This window comes from Salmo salar, chromosome 25 (assembly GCF_965601325.2).
Source record: "Salmo salar chromosome 25, fSalSal1, whole genome shotgun sequence".
In the NCBI taxonomy this organism is placed as follows: Eukaryota; Metazoa; Chordata; class Actinopteri; order Salmoniformes; family Salmonidae; genus Salmo; species Salmo salar.
The window spans coordinates 33,679,271-33,696,892 of record NC_138315.1 but is presented as its reverse complement, the minus strand read 5'-3'; the positions used below and the strand labels follow the sequence as shown (position 1 = coordinate 33,696,892).

Here is a 17,622-nt window from a genome sequence, read left to right as displayed (position 1 = left end):
AAATATCCCTGCAAATGAAAACGGTCTGATCTCCACGAAAATGAACCGAACTGAGAAGTTTAGTTTTTATACTAACAAGTGGTTGCCATGTTGAATAATCCAATAATAATTTGTAGGATACATGAAAGAAAATATCAAAGAGCTTACTGGAATCTCAAAATGAAAATGCTGGCAGCTCAATCAAATGTCCTTGTAGATCTAATTAAAATGAGGGTATTGTAAATTAAAATCTAAGTGGCTTTTATACAGCCGCCCCAGAATTAGGGTAACTAATTCAAACTTAGTAAAAGCTTCACCGATCGTGCGACTGGAAGGAGGTAGATTCGATCCTTGATCTCCACAGTCCGGATACTTGCATCTGCACCTGGTATTATCTTCACTGTCCGTTCGATGGGTCATGAAGCTCTTTGTAGCTGAGGATCCACTATCAGGGCCACATGTCCAACCTTCAGGTCTGGAGTGTCCTTCAGCCACTTCTGCCTCTGAAGACTTGGCAAATAGTTCTGCATGAAGTGGCTCCAGAAGTGGTCCGCCAGGACCTGACTATGCTTCCAACGGCGTCCTCCAAGAAGGTCTCTGTCTACATATACGGCATGTGGGAGCGAAGCATCATGCCGCCCCATCAAGAGCAGATTAGGCGTAACTGGATCGGGGTCTGCTACGTCCACTGAAACATAGCCAAGGGGCTTGGAGTTCAGAATATCTCCCATCTCCATAAGGATTGTCAGGGGGACATCTTCATGTGGGGATTTGTCTCTGACTGCTAAGCCAAGAGCTTTCTTCACAGACCTTATCTCCCTCTCCCAGGCGCCTCCAAAATGCGGTGGTTTCGGGGGTTTGAACCAAAAAGTGATCTTCTGTTTAGCCAGCTGCTCCTGGAGAGCAGGCCAGAGGACCGTGAAGCCGTCTTGCAGCTCTCTGTCCACACCTCGGAAATTCATCCCATTGTCCAACAGGATCTCAAAGGGTTTTCCTCATCGGGCAATGAAGTGGCGGAAAGCCATCCGGTAGGTATCTGCGTCCATTCTGGTCAGAAGATTGAGGTGGGTGTCTTCCTATCTTCACTGTAAATGGACCGAAACAGTACCCCGGTAGACCAGAAAGGCGGGATGAAGGTAAGTCTGCCATGTTTTGGGACAACATGATTTGCTTGCCATTTCCTACACTCCAGACAGGTGCGTTGATGTTGTTGAATGGCCTCCCGGCCTCGTAGTATCCAGAATGTTCGAATCTCGGCAAACACTCTTTCCGGTCCTGGATGAAGCAGACAGTCATCAAAGTCCTGGATGACGAACTTGACTATGGGATGCTTTGGGTCCAACACGACAGGATGGAGAACGTCAGGAGGCAGGGATTCAGCTTGAAGAAGCCGTCCGCCGACCCGAATAAGACCTAGAGCTTGGTCGTACTCAGGAGACAATGAACAGAGTTTGCAGTTCCTTGGTACTGGCTTGTCTCTGCAAAACTCTCCCTCTGGGCTTCTTTAAGCAGGAAAGTCTCTGCGTCGTGCCTTGAAGGCTTGGGATCACCAACATTTGGAATCATAGTTTGGTACAGACTCACAGAGCTCCTTCCAACTGTGAGACGTGCTCCTGTCTACCATTACAGGATCAGGAGTAATGGTGACCTGATGTTTGTTCGATAATATCCTTCTTTATATCCATATAAACTCAGTTTAGCTGGCGCGCTTCAGTCAATAATCCACCCAGTTTCCCTCCATCAAAATGCATACAAAATGAATCCCAAACGTTACTAAAACTTTTCCAAACAACGTTTATAATCAAACCTTAGGTACCCTAATACGTAAATAAACGATACAATTTAAGACGGAGAATCGTTATTGTGTTTCCCGGCGAAAAATACAGAAACGCACTCTTCCACACACTTGGAAACACTACAGCCAAAATGGGAGCCACCTAGAAAAACTACAATTTCTGGCAAAAAAAAAATTCTCCAAAAACCAGCCTGAAACTCTAAAGACTGACATCTAGGGGAAGCCCTAGGAACTGAAATCTGGGAGGACTTGGCCTTATAATTAAAGTGATAGCCATTGAAAATAGAGGTAGGTTGAATTCTTTTTTTTGGGATGGTTTGTCCTCGGTTTCGCCTGCCATATCAGTTCTGTTATACTCACAGACACAATTTGAACAGCTTTAGAAACTTTAGTGTTCTATCCAAATGCACCAATTATATGCATATCCTAGATTCTGGGCCTGAGTAAAAGGCAGTTTACTCTGGGCACACTTTTCATCCGGACATCAAAATACTGCCCCCTACCCAAGAGGTTAAAAGCTTAACTTCATTGGGGTAGGGGGCAGTATTTTCATGTCCGGATGAAAAGCGTGCCCAGAGTAAACTGCCTGCTACTCAGGCCCAAAAGCTAGAATATGCATATAGAAAACACTCTGAAGTTTCTAAAACTGTTTGAATGATGTCTGAGTTTAACCTCTATGGGCTAGGCGGGACGAATTCGTCCCACCTACGTAACAGCCACTTTAAGCCTGTGGCGCGATTTTCAAAACCTTAAAAATCCTATTACTTCAATTTCTCAAACATATGACTATTTCACAGCTATTTAAAGACAAGACTCTCGTTACTCTAACCACACTGTCCGATTTCAAAAAGGCTTTACAACGAAAGCAAAACATTAGATTATGTCAGCAGAGTACCAAGCCAGAAATAATCAGACACCCATTTTTCAAGCTAGCATATAATGTCACATAAACCCAGAAGACAGCTAAATGCAGTACTAACCTTTGATGATCTTCATCAGATGACAACCCTAGGACATTATGTTATACAATACATGCATGTTTTGTTCAATCAAGTTCATATTTATATCAAAAACCAGCTTTTTACATTAGCATGTGACGTTCAAAACTAGCATACCCCCCGCAAACTTCCGGAGGAATTCGCTAACATTTTACTAAATTACTCACGATAAACGTTCACAAAAAGCATAACAATTATTTTAAGAATTATAGATACAGACCTCTATGCACTCGATATGTCCGATTTTAAAATAGCTTTTTGGTGAAAGCACATTTTGCAATATTCTAAGTACATAGCCCAGGCATCACGGGCTAGCTATTTAGACACCCGGCAAGTTTAGCACTCACCATAATCATATTTACTATTATAAAAGTTTGATTACCTTTTGTTGTCTTCGTCAGAATGCACTCCCAGGACTGCTACTTCAATAACAAATGTTGGTTTGGTCCAAAATAATCCATCGTTATATCCGAATAGCGGCGTTTTGTTCGTGCGTCCCAGACACTATCTGAAATGGTAAATCAGGGTCGCGCGCATGGTGCAATTCGTGACAAAAAAAATCTAAATATTCCATTACCGTACTTCGAGGCATGTCAACCGCTGTTTAAAATCCATTTTTATGCCATTTTTCTCGTAAAAAAGCGATAATATTCCGACCGGGAATGTCCATTTAGCTAAACTGAGGAAAGTAAACAAAGCTTTCGGTCGACGCGGGCACGCGCCTGAGTCTCACAGTACTGTAACCAGCCACTACCCAAACGCGCTACTTTGTTTCAGCCAGAGCCTGCAAAGCCACGATTCAGCTTTTTGCCGCCTTCTGAGACCCTATGGCAGCCGTAGGAAGTGTCACGGGACAGCTAAGATCCTCACTCTTCAATAAACAGAGACAAGAAGAACGACACCTTGTCAGACAGGCCACTTCCTGCCTGAAACCTTGTCAGGTTTTTGCCTGCCAAATGAGTTCTGTTATACTCACAGACACCATTCAAACAGTTTTAGAAACTTTAGGGTGTTTTCTATCCATATGTAATAAGTATATGCATATTCTAGTTACTGGGTAGGAGTGGTAACCAGATTAAATCGGGTATGTTTTTTATCCAGCCGTGTCAATACTGCCCCCTATCCTAAACAGGATAACAGAACTCATATAGCAGGCAAAAACCTGAGAAAGAAATCCAACCAGGAAGTGTGGAAATCTGAGGTTTGTAGTTTTTCAAGTGATTGCCTATCCAATACAGTGTCTATGGGGTCATATTGCACTTCCTAAGGCTTCCACTAGATGTCAAGTCTTTAGAACGTTGTTTCAGGCTTCTACTGTGAATGGGGGAGCGAATAAGAGCTGTTTCAGTCAGGTGTCTGGCAGTCGGCCACTATTTTAGTTACGCGCGCGGCCATGTGCACGAGCTCAGTTCTCTTTCCTTTATGACGACAACGGAATTGTCCGGTTGGAATATTTTTGAAGATTTATGATAACATCCTAAAGATTGATTCTACACATCGTTTGACATGTTTCTACAAACTGTAATAGAACTTTTGACTTTTCGTCTGGATTTTAGTGCGTGCGCCTTCTGCATTTGGAATAGTGAACCTAATGTGCAAACAAAATGGAGGTATTTGGACATAAAGATGAACTATCGAACAAAACAAACATTTATTGTGGAACTGGGAGTGCATTCCGATGAAGATCATCAAAGGTAAGTGAATATTTATAATGCTATTTCTGACTTTTGTTGACTCCACAACATGGCGGGTATCTGTTTGGCTTGTTTTGGTGACTGAGCGCTGTAGACAGATTATTGCAAAGTGTGCTTTCGACACAGCGGTTGCATTAAGGAGAAGTGTGTCTTTTATTTCAATGCATAACAGTTGTATATTTATCAACGTTTATGATGAGTATTTCTGTAAATTGATGTGCTCATTCACCGGAAGTTTTTGGAGGCAAAACATTTCTGAACATTACACGCCAATGTAAAATGTGGTTTTTGGATATAAATATGAACTTTATCGAGTAAAACATACAGGTATTGTGTAACATGAAGTCCTGAGTGCCATCTGATGAAGATCATCAAAGGTTAGTGATTTAATTTTAGCTGTATTTCTGTTTTTTGTGACGCTTAAATGGCTGTGTGGTTTTTCTTGTCTAGGTGCTGTCCTAACAATCTAATGCTATGCTTTCGCCGTAAAGCCTTTTGGAAATCAGACACTGTGGTTGGATTAATGGGAAGTTTCTTTAAAATGGTGTATAATACTTGTATGTGTGAGAATTTGAATTGAGATTTTTGTTGTTTTGAATTTGGCGCTCTGCTATTTCACTGGCTGTTGGCGAGTGGGACGCTACCGTCCCACATATTCCTCTCTGGGGTAACTTCTTGTTAATCCAACCGCGTTAGATTTCAAAAAGGCTTTATGGCGAAAGCATACCATGTGATTATCTGAGGACAGCACCCCACACAAATACTTTTCCAAACCAGCACAGGCATCACAAACACAAATAGCGATAAAATAAATCACTTACCTTTGAAGATCTTCCTCTGTTTGCAATCCCAAGGGTCCCAGCTACACAACAAAATGGTAGTTTTTGTTCGATAAAGTCCTTTATATCCCAAAAATGTCAGTTTTAGTTGGCACGCTTGATTCAGTAATCCACTCGTTCAACATGCATACAAACGAATCTGAAAAGATGCCAGTAAAGTTTGTCCAAACAAGTCAAACAATGTTTCTAACTAATCCTCAGGTACTCTAATATCTAAATAAACAATAACATTTAAGATGGAGAATAGTATATTCAATAGGGAAGATAATGAAGAGCGCGCAACATTGACGCGCACAAGAAGACTACTTTTCTAATGAGCGACACCTTGGAAAAACTACAACTACTCGTTTGTTTTTCAAAAAAACAAGCCTGAAACCCTTTCTAAAGACTTGACATCTAGTGGAAGCCATAGGAACTGCAGTCTGGGAGGAATTATTTTGAATATCTCATTGGCTTGCATTGAAATGGCCGTGACCTCAAATTTTCCGGATGGATTCTCGTCGGGAGTCCTGGGGGGTCAGAGTCCAGGGCCTGAACTGTTCATAGCTGGAGGGATTGTAGCACCCTGAAGGACTGGTAAACAGGTTAGACAACACTGCTGCACTGGTAAAGTCCACATAGGTAAAGACAATACTGCTACACAGGTAAAGACAATACATTCTCAGATTTGTGATTTGAATGTGCTGACTCTGTAGACATGTCTATGTAGATCTAGGGGACATATAAAGGCTCTGCGTCACATTACTGTGTGATTCGTAGTGTTAGAACTGCTTAAAACATGTCTTATTATATGTTAATGCTGTATATCCAGCAGTGCGTAATGATGTCTCTCTGCAGAGCAAGGCTCATCTGTACTGGCTGTGGTCCTGCCCATCATCTTGATTCTACTTGTGTTGGTATTCTTTCTATCATTCATGTTGTGGCATCGCATGATAGGCAAGAAAGGTAACACCATCCTCTGTCAAACATCCTATAGATCAGATTCAGAAATGTGTAAGAGGCGTAGTTCAATATTCCAAGAGGTGAAAACTCTTCATTCTTATGATCTGGGTAGACCAGAGTCAATCCATCTCAAGTGTGCATAATCCCAGTGACACCAGTTGATTTGCTACAAGGTGGTAGACCTTGAATCAGAGACAAAGTATCAACTGAAGAGGGGAGAAAAGAGAGCAATACAGAACAAAAGTCTATCTTTCTGGTAAGAGGGATAAAGCCTACAATTTATAGAAAGTTGCTGTCCCTTATTCTCATAATGATCACTGCCACTCCCCTTTGTATAATCCTGTCCTTTATTCCTCTCTTATTTTCCATTGTGTTGTGGATGACCTGTAGCTACATAGAGAAGGTCTGATGTGGAGAGTCAACTGGAAGAAGGTAGAGTAAGATGATGCACTTTACTTGTCCAAGTCACATGATCATACAGCACATCAGTTTCTGAATATTGCTACGTGGAAGTTTTGTCTAAACAGAAAAACACTAAATGATGTGTTAATGAATGCCCCATTGTTTCTGTTTCATCTTAATAGCAACTCATTCTTCAGGTGAGGGAGTTTGTTTACATGTAGTCATTTTTAAATGGTTTCCGCTGTTCTATATTATTTTACATTTACTGTCAATTACATAGTGACCCTGAACCCAAATTAGACTCATTGTTTGTTTTAATTTGACAGGAGATAGAAATCATCCTGACCAGTTCACAAAGACCCCAGAGGTTCCTCCGGGTTAGTAATGTGTGCCACCTATATTATGGAATATTCCCAGTTGTTCCTCTCTCATTCAATTATTTTGTATTCTGTACTAATCTCTTCATTCTGTGTTTCAGTGTCAGAGAAAGTGCTAGAAGAGGACAGGTCTGAGAACCAGGACAGAGGAGACACACCTTAACTGGACCAGAACCTCCAGAGGACAAACTACCATGACCCGCAGAGCGAACAAGAGGAAGAAGAAATACTAGACCTGCACATGAAGCCCAACAAGGAGAGACACTAGGACCTGTACACAGTAGACCACAAATACAAGAACCAGACAAATCAACACATGCAGGAGTCCAGCCAGGAGATTCAGTCAGGGGAACCAGCCAGGGGAGTAAAGAGAGAATAATTATGTGGAAGAATAAGAGGAAGTAATAAAGAGACAGACGAGGAGAAATGGGAACAAAATACAGAGGGGGACATGAACGAGAGATGAAGGACAGGAGTAGAAGGAATCAGACACAGAGAATGAAGGAGTTGATACCAACCAAACATCCACCCAGAATGATGAGATGGATGAGACGCATATAATAAACCCCAATGAGCAGCACATTGCCCAGACTACACTACAGAGACAGTCCTGTGAATCACCAGCATCCCCAGATAGCAAAGAAAAAATAAAGGACATGAGTCACCCATCCCAGACCCCAATGAGCAGCACATTACCCATAATACACCACAGAGGCTGTCCAGTGACTCCGCAGAAGACCCAGAAAGAATTGATGACACACCCGCCCCAGACCCCAAGGAGCAGCACATTATCCACAGTCCGCTACAGGCGCAGTCCAGTGACTCCCTTTGATGACCGCCAAGAGAAGGGGCACAGAGAAAGTAAAAATAAATGCATCCTTCAGTAATTTGCAATTCACTTGTATTGAAGATTATCCACAAACTGTAACACTTCTTTGTACCAGTAGGGGTCAGTGTTCTTTAGCGTTTCCATCTACTACTTCCTTTGCAGGGTCCATTTTTTTATTTCAGTGTGGTAAGACTGTTTTTGTGACAGTTGTTGTGAATACATACATTACAACAAAAATATACAAATATGTATGTTTGTGATGGTGATCCTGTTTTGAGCTGTGGCAAATTTCTTTATAAACCAATGGCAAATTTGACTGTTTATTTTAGAGAGGTTTTCCACAGCTTATTACACTTACATATAGTAATTTAGCAGACGCTCTTATCCAGAGAGACTTACTTTCGACACATGTACTTATTGTAAGTGAATCAACTATGCATCAGTCATCGCAAGTAAGACACAATCAGATGAACAACAGCTGCTCAATGATTATGACCCCTTGAAGATACAGCCAGTTCATTGTTGGTTCACTAATTGATTTTGCCTTGCAGATAATGCATTTTTGTTTGAGTTTCATACCAAATACTCATACTGACACAGTACTTTCTTAGTCTAGTATTTACTTAGCATGATAATTCACCTTCCTAATCCACAGATTGGCTCCTACAAACAATACACAAAGACAAACTGCATCTCAGTAGCTAATGAAAAGAATACTCAGCGCACAAAAAAGAACAAGAGAACAAGCTAATCCTAAACCAAATGCCAGGCTGGTCTAGATTTCCAAAGGGAATAGGTATCTTTATCGGTCAGACCTGGTTAGTTTAACCCCAGAGTCAGAGAGGGGCCTCTGATCTGCTACCAGCTGACCTGTGGGTCCAGAGCACCAGAGGAGAATGAACACTATCGGTTTCTGTGGTCACAACAAATACCAGGGGAATATTAATATATTGAATTATTCTGGAGGCGCGGAGGTGGGCGGGTATGGGAATAATAATGCAGTTCCTCAGAGATGGTGTTGATGTCTTGCTGGCAGTAGGAGAGCTCTGGTCCTGTTCTCCTTCTACTGGCTGGGATTGTAGGTTCAACTCCCTATGCCTCCCTTTCTGCATCCAACCTCTTACTTTAACACTCATTGTTTCAGGGTTACATTTACATTTACATTTTAGTCATTTAGCAGACGCTCTTATCCAGAGCGACTTACAGTAGTGAATGCATACATTTCATACATTTTCTTCACATCATGGAGGTACACATCTTTTGCATTTCAGTAGTTCTGTCAAAGTTGTTTGGAGTTTTTCCAGGTTATAGAGCTCACCAGCTTGTAGTCCTAAAAACCGAAAATGAGTTACCTCTGGTTCGTTCAGCCCTTCCTATGGGAAAAATGAGTTACCTCTGGTTCGTTCAACCCTTCCTATGGGAAAAATGAGTTATTTTTATATTTTTCAGTTGTAACAGTCAGGGTTGATGCCTGACTGTTACCACTGGCATTAACAGTCGTTGATTCTCATAAATACGACCCCCTGGGACAAAGGACCGAGCGATCCATGAGGTCACAATATACTGACATGATTTTCTAGTCTAAAAAGTAACATTTTTGAAAAATCACATTCAAGACATAACAGCAGTGTGGTCAACAAAACCCATTTCTGCCTTTTCTATGTGAGTGCCCATTTCCTGTTGGAGCCTAATGTTCTCCTAGACAGGGGCCCAATTTAAGTTTACACTTTAGATTGTTTGGGTCTAGTTTGGCTCCTCTTCTACTTGAAAGAGACAGAGAGAGTGTGAGAGAGAGAGAGAGAGAGAGAGAGAGACACCCTTGATTAGCATGCTGGGTTGTTTAAATTGCCTCCTGGAGTGCCGAGGTAGAATCGAACAATATCCTCTGGCTTTAGACTCCATAGCCCAATGGCCCCATAGCTTGTCATTTATTTGAATGCATCAGGATTAAGATAGAGAGGCCTACCTGGCACCACTCCACTGGGGAAGCTGGCTCGCTGGCTGCTGAGCCCAAGGCGGACAGATCCTAGTGGCTTATGATGAATCAATTCATATCAGTTCAATAAAAGTGGCTGGATGAATGCCTCTTTTTGTGCCACGGTTTATAGTGATAGAACAAACTCTGTGCCCATGGTCATTATGTGAATGTATAATTTAGCATGGCCAAGACACCATAATTCAATATTAAATGAGACTCCTTTGCAATTATTGTCTCGGACCTCAATTCAGGCCTGGTTTATCTCCAGATCCCCTTTTAATTGGAATACCAGGAGTGACTAAGAGGTAATTGTTCAGCGGAATTGTTATCACTTCGTATTGACTGCGTCTGTCTTCCAGGATGCTGTGGAGGTTTATTACTGTACCAGGCCTAATCTGTAAACTCCATTCTGCTGCTAACATTTGGTCATCATGCAACATTTAAGAGGGCCCAAGGCACACACACTTAAGTATCCAGGGCAATAAGAAATATTGTGTACTTTCCTGTCCACCAGGAGAGGAGAGGCACAGACAGTGTTGGTGTTATTTGCGATTCTATGCTTTTGCTTTTGCTTTTACAGGTTAGGCCACTTCCTTTAGGATGCATTAATAAAATCCTTGAAAACCGTTTTGCTTCTTTCACAAAGCGTTTCTTCATAGAATGTCATTTTTCTGAACCTTTCACACTGTCATTGAAGGAGACGCACTAGATCAAAAGTCAAAAATTATTTTCAACACTTTCCTCTCATTGTTTGTGTAATGAGTGGCGCAGCTGTCTAAGTGGCGCAGCGGTCTGAGGCACTTCATCGCAGTGTAAGAGGCATCATTATAGTCCCTGGTTTGAATCCAGGCTGTATCACATCCGGCCGTGATTGGGGTCTCATAGGGCAGCTCACAATTGGACCAGCGTTGTCCGGTTTTGGCCGGGGTAGGCCGTCATTGGAAATAAGAATTTGTTCTTAACTGACTTGCCTAGTTAAATAAAGGTTAAATAAAAAAATTAACCTCAGGTTTCTCCTGCTTTGATGATCTGACTCTTGTTGAGCAAAACTCTGTTGTCATTTTCATATTTGGAGACATATTTTGAAAACCACAATGTAAACAGTGTGTATCAGACCTCTGGGTTGAAAAAAGGTGTGGTGGCATCCCAGACTGATAAAGCCACTTTGCATGAGCCTCAGCCTCATGGCAGATCCTTTACCATCCAAGGACCAGCCCTAACCCAATTAACCCGTCTCAAAAATCCCTTTATGGCTTTGGCTGGACTTTGAAGTCATGGGGACTCCTTTGTGTCGGGACAACTTTCGCTGTCAGACAACCTCCTGGAAATATTTCTGCAAGAGGAATTGTTTACCGTAAACCCAATTTGAATTTTCTTTTTTTTCCAACTTTGAGACCGGCAAAATCAAAGTCTTTGAGTGTTTTCATGTTGGTTTCACGCTGGGATTCATTTCAATAAATCTTTCAATGTGTGTACTCTCTTTGTAATTAACTGCTGTACCAATAGAAACTTAGAGCAGCTCATAATTTGTCCAGTCCATTCAAACAGACAAGGCAGACAGATTACAAAACCATGTAAAAGCACGACTCTCTTTAATATCTAAGAGGCATAACAGCTTTTGGCAAGTGGTTGGAAACTCTTTTATGAGTTTGAATTAAATTTGGCCCATATGAATTTGTTTATGTGCTTTAAGTTGATCCTTAAGGGAAATCAGTGTAATTTAGTGAAAATGTACAGATGTCCCTCTGACAGAGAGACACTTCCTGAAAAAATATCTCTCATTTACATATTCCCATGCTCTCACTAGCTTTCCACAAATTCATCTGGTTTCACACTATTCTGTTGAAGACAATGAGACCATCTGATTCAATTTGTCATAGATAAGCTCTGTGCATGTTGTTCATTTCCCCAGAGCCCAGTTATTAAAAGGGTTAAGATGTCAGGAGAGAGATCATGTTTTCAATTTACTCACATTTTTAAACAACACTGTAACCATTTGTAATTAACTTTTTGTAGGAAAATATGCACTTTTTTCAACAATTGAATATGTATCTTCTCAACACCCCACAGAGACAATATCCTGTGAGACAACAGAGGAAATGGTTCTGTTTTGTTTTGTGTTGTCATGCGTGTGTATCCGTGTAAATGCATTTCTCAATAGCTCAGTTGCTTGCGTTCAGAGCTTTGTCGGTCCTTTATTTGAACAAGCTGCCTGTCAATGTGCCATACTGAAAGATCTCTGCTTGTGCACTCGCAGACCTGACACGATTTTCATGTGACGAAAATGGAAAACACTCTGGCTGTGTACTGCCTCCTTCATACTGCTCGATGAGAAGATTAAAGCCAATCCAGACGAAGTAGAATTTCTTCACCTCTGAGTTGGTAGATGGGAAGACCACCAGGGGAAACAGCTCACTTGTCTATGACATCAGACACATTACCATTGATCTCTCACTCTCTCTCTCCTTCACTCACTCACTCACTCACTCACTCACTCACTCACTCACTCACTCACTTCACTCACGCTCGCTCGCTCGCTCACTCGCTCGCTCGCTCCCTCTCTGGGCCCTTCATCCTGTACTCCTCTCTCTCACACACTTCCCATTACTCATGACTCACTGTTCCCCCCATCAAACCTCTCCGATAAGGAGACCCAGACTGCGTCTCGACTGTAGAAGTCATACCAGAGCTCAGGAAAGTCCAACAATGAGGGTCTTTGTCTAAGACTGAGAAAAACAACACATCACCTTCACTTGACTTTAATACTTAGCAGGCATCCCTGCTGATAATTGCTGGAAAAAATGTGTTGGCACCCCCTTCTCTGGGTAATTGTATACAATCTGGTGTATTTACGGCAGCTGTCTTCACACCAATAGGATGGCATGGGTCTCACCGACCAGTCACTACGGCCTACTGTAGAGCCTACTGTATGGACAGCAAGGGACATTGTTCACAGCTATTACTAAATAAACATTTCCAGAGCCTGCTCACACGGTTGCCAGATTTGAAAATTAGACACGCTTTCTGTGGGAGGATCATTTTCACGATGGCAAAGAAATACTTTGAAATAGTTTCCGAAGGTAGAAATCTGTTGGTGTATAGTTAGAAAATGATTTCATTTTTGAATCGATATCTAGTACACACGCTATACAATACCAGATAACTGAAGTCTCTTGTCACCTTTGGTGATAAAGAGGTCACCCAAATATGACACAGTTCCTTTGTGCAATGCTGTAATTGGATATCTGAGACAGTATTAATGACTTGGAGGGTGTCACGTCCTGACCAGTAAAAGGGGTTTTGTTATTGTAGTTTGGTCAGGGCGTGGCAGGGGGTGTTTGTTTTATGTGTTTCGGGGTTTTTTGGTTAATGTTCTATGTTGGTATATTTCAATGTTCGTTCTAGTTTTTCTATTTCTATGTTTAGTTTATTGGGTTGACCTTCAATTGGAGGCAGCTGTTCCTCGTTGCCTCTATTTGAAGGTCCTATTTAGTAGCGGTGTTTTTCTATGGGTTTTTGTGGGTAGTTGTTCTATGTGTAGCTGTGTGCCTTACAGGACAGTTTCTCGTCGTTGTTTTTGTTTAAGTGTTTATTTTGGTTTTCTTCTAAATAAAGAAGATGATCATACACATTCCCGCTGCGTTTTGGTCCCATCCTTACGACGAACGTGACAGAGGGATTCATTTGACCCCATTTTCATTTCAATGCCTGATCTGCTCTTCTAATCAATGGGGTAGCTACATTCCATTATGACTGGATACATTCCAATATGACTGCATACATTCCATTATAACTGGATACATTCCATTATAACTGGATACATTCCATTATAACTGGATACATTCCATTATGACTGGATACATTCCAATATGACTGGATACATTCCATTATAACTGGATACATTACATTATAACTGGATACATTCCATTATGACTGGATACATTCCATTATAACTGGATACATTCCAATATAACTGGATACATTCCATAATAACTGGACACATTCCAAAATAACTGGATACATTCCATTATAACTGGATACATTCCATTATAACTGGATACATTCCATTATAACTGGATACATTCCAATATAACTGGACACATTCCATTATAACTGGACACATTCCATTATAACTGGATAAATTCCATTATAACTGGACACATTCCATTAGCACTGGATACATTCCATTATAACTGGATACATTCCATTATGACCGGATACATTCCAATATAACTGGATACATTCCATTAGGACTGGATACATTCCATTATGACTGGATACATTCCAATATGACTGCATACATTCCATTATAACTGGATACATTCCATTAGGACTGGATACATTCCATTATGACTGGATACATTCCAAAATAACTGGATACATTCCATTATAACTGGATACATTCCAAAATAACTGGATACATTCCATTATGACTGGATACATTCCATTATAACTGGATGCATTCCATTATAACCGGATACATTCCATTATAACTGTATACATTCCATTATAACTGGACAAAATAACTGGATACATTCCACTATGACCGGATACATTCCATTATAGCTGGATACATTCCATTATAACTGGACAAAATAACTGGATACATTCCACTATGACCGGATACATTGCATTATAACTGGATACATTCCATTATAACTGGATACATTCCATTAGGACTGGATACATTCCATTATAACTGGATACATTCCATTATGACTGGATACATTCCATTAGGACTGGATACATTCCATTATGACTGGATACATTCCATTATAACTGGATACATTCCATTATGACCGGATACATTCCATTATAACTGGATACATTCCATTATAACTGGATACATTCCATTATAACTGGATACATTCCATTATAACTGGATACATTCCATTAGGACTGGATACATTCCATTATGACTGGATACATTCCATTATGACTGGATACATTCCATTATAACTGGATACATTCCATTATGACTGGATACATTCCATTATAACTGGATACATTCAAAAATAACTGGATACATTCCATTATAACTGGATACATTCCATTATAACTGGATACATTCCATTATGACTGGATACATTCCATTATAACTGTATACATTCCATTATAACTGGACACATTCCATTATAACTGGATACATTCCATTATAACTGGATACATTCCATTATGACTGGATACATTCCATTATAACTGGATACATTCCATTATAACTGGATACAAATCAAATCAAAGTTTATTTGTCACGTACACTTAATTCAACCTTACAGTGAAATGCTTACTTACAGGCTCTAACCAATTGTGCAAAAAAAGGTATTAGGTGAACAATAGGTAGGTAAAGAAATTAACAACAGTAAAAAGACAGGCTATATACAGTAGCGAGGCTATAAAAGTAGCGAGGCTACATACAGACACCGGTTAGTCAGGCTGATTGAGGTAGTATGTACATGTAGATATGGTTAAAGTGACTATGCATATATGATGAACAGAGAGTAGCAGTAGCGTACAGGGGAAGACCTGGCTAGAGGTCTGTTGTGTGTAACCGATGTGAAATGGCTAGTTAGTTAGCGGTGGTGCGCGCTAATAGCATTTCAATCAGTGACGTCACTCGCTCTGAGACTTGAAGTAGGGTTTCCCCTTGCAACGGGCCGCGACTTTTGTGGCGCGATGGGTAACGATGCTTCGTGGGGTGTCAGTTGTTGATGTGTGCAATGGTCCCTGGTCGAGCCCAGGTTGGGGCGAAGAGAGGGACGGAACCTACACTGTTACATTGATGCTGTTGACCCGGATCATTGGTTGCTGCGGAAAAGGAGGAGGTCAAAGGCGGGGTGAGTGTAACCGATGTGAAATGGCTAGTTAGTTAGCGGTGGTGCGCGCTAATAGCATTTCAATCAGTGACGTCACTCGCTCTGAGACTTGAAGTAGTTGTTCCCCTTGCGTTGCAAGGGCCGTGGCTTTTGTGGCGCGATGGGTAACGATGCTTCGTGGGGTGTCAGTTGTTGATGTGTGCAAGGGTCCCTGGTTCGAGCCCAGGTTGGGGCGAAGAGAGGGACAGAACCTACACTGTTACATGTAGAATGTCCCTCACTGTCTAAATGTGGAGGAGGAAGTTTGTCACTTAATGGTAATCCTGCTACCAGCTCCGATACGATACAAGAATGATACGTTTTAGTTTGAAACAATTTGGTGCAATTCGGTTTGATTAGAGAATGAATCGATGGAATTCATTTCAAACATTTATTGCATAAACACATTCACTTTCCATTCTGAATTAAAATCTGCTGCTGATGGAGCTCATGACCTGGGCCTCTCTGAGCTGGATCTGTCTCTGTGTGTGTGTGTGTGTGTGTGTGTGTGTGTGTGTGTGTGTGTGTGTGTGTGTGTGTGTGTGTGTGTGTGTGTGTGTGTGTGTGTGTGTGTGTGTGTGTGTGTGTGTGTGTGTGTGTGTGTGTGTGTGTGTGCGCAATAACCTAGCAAATCACATAGGTTGTCACTCAACTAGTAAAGCCTAATATCGAGCAAGACATTTTAGCATTTGAATGCTGAAGGTGCCAGGCAGATGTGCAAGATCCAGAACAGGCCTCCTACCTCGCATTGGTCAGTGCGCGAAGGTGGGCACAGTGTGCAGTTTGACTAGACTAGCCTAGTGATATTCCCTAGTGTTATTCGGCATGCAAAATACTTCCAGATCAACAACTGTCAACACAGTTATATGCTAATGCCGCGTTCACGAGCTAATCGGATCTAGGAAACTATGAATTTTCCGATTTGCTAACTGGTTGTACTGTAGATATACACTTGCCACGTTCAACCAGTTAGCAAGTGAGACTTTTCTGGGTTTCCTAGTTCTGACTAGAACGTGAACGCGCATCAGTTGTCACAAAAATTAGGTATTTTCAGAAGGTATAAAAAGTTGGCCTAATATGAGCAAAACATTTGAGTAAATCTGCGATTCGTAACATTTTAATCAATTTTCTGACCTAACATGCATAGGTCAGAAAATTGATTCAAACGTTATGAATCACCAATTCATTTAAAATGTTTTGCTAATTTCGATCGGTTTGGGGTCCGAGGAACGATGCAGTTCTATCTTAAACATGTGTATCGCTAAATCGGTATTGCTAATTGTGCACCATTAGCAAGTGAACCACCTGTATGCCACCAGTACCACCTGCATATAGCCTTGCTACTGTTATTTTTGACATTTTCTTTCTTCTTTACATCTATTGTTTACCTAATACCTATTTTTTACTTAAAAACTGCACTGTTGGTTAAGGGCTTGCAAGTAAGCATTTCACTGTAAGGTCTACACCTGTTGTATTGGGCGCACATGACAAATAAACTTTGATTTGATTTGAACTATGCCTTTTTATGTTCCTTCTAACAGCATATAGGTTTATGTAAAAAGAGGTGTGAAATTAGCAGTATTAAAATCTCGGTGGAGGCAGTAAGAGTTACTTGAGGTAGACCATTACATCCATATGTTATTATTGTTTGTTTATGTTCATGGGCAGTGATGGCAGCGTGTCAGTCCTGTTTTTCAAATCTCTCAGCAAGAGCGGATTCATCTGGACATGGGCCAAAGATTGACTCAGTGATCACCCAGAATAGCCTTGTTCAGTGTGGTGCACATGAACAGGCATGTGTGTGTGTGTGTGTGTGTGTGTGTGTGTGTGTGTGGTGTGTGTGTGTGTGTGTGTGTGTGTGTGTGTGTGTGTGTGTGTGTGTGTGTGTGTGTGTGTGTGTGTGTGTGTGTGTGTGTGCGTGTGTGTGCAACTTGTGT

At 41.2% G+C, this 17,622-nt stretch overlaps 1 long non-coding RNA gene across 1 annotated transcript; it reads left to right on the top strand.

The window, feature by feature from the left end:
* Positions 1-3,906: 3,906 nt before the first annotated feature.
* LOC106586621 (uncharacterized) lies at positions 3,907-10,460 on the top strand. The gene is made up of 4 exons (XR_001324226.3): positions 3,907-6,679; positions 6,832-6,846; positions 6,976-7,026; positions 7,128-10,460. It is a non-coding gene; the product is annotated as an uncharacterized LOC106586621 (long non-coding RNA).
* Positions 10,461-17,622: the final 7,162 nt, after the last annotated feature.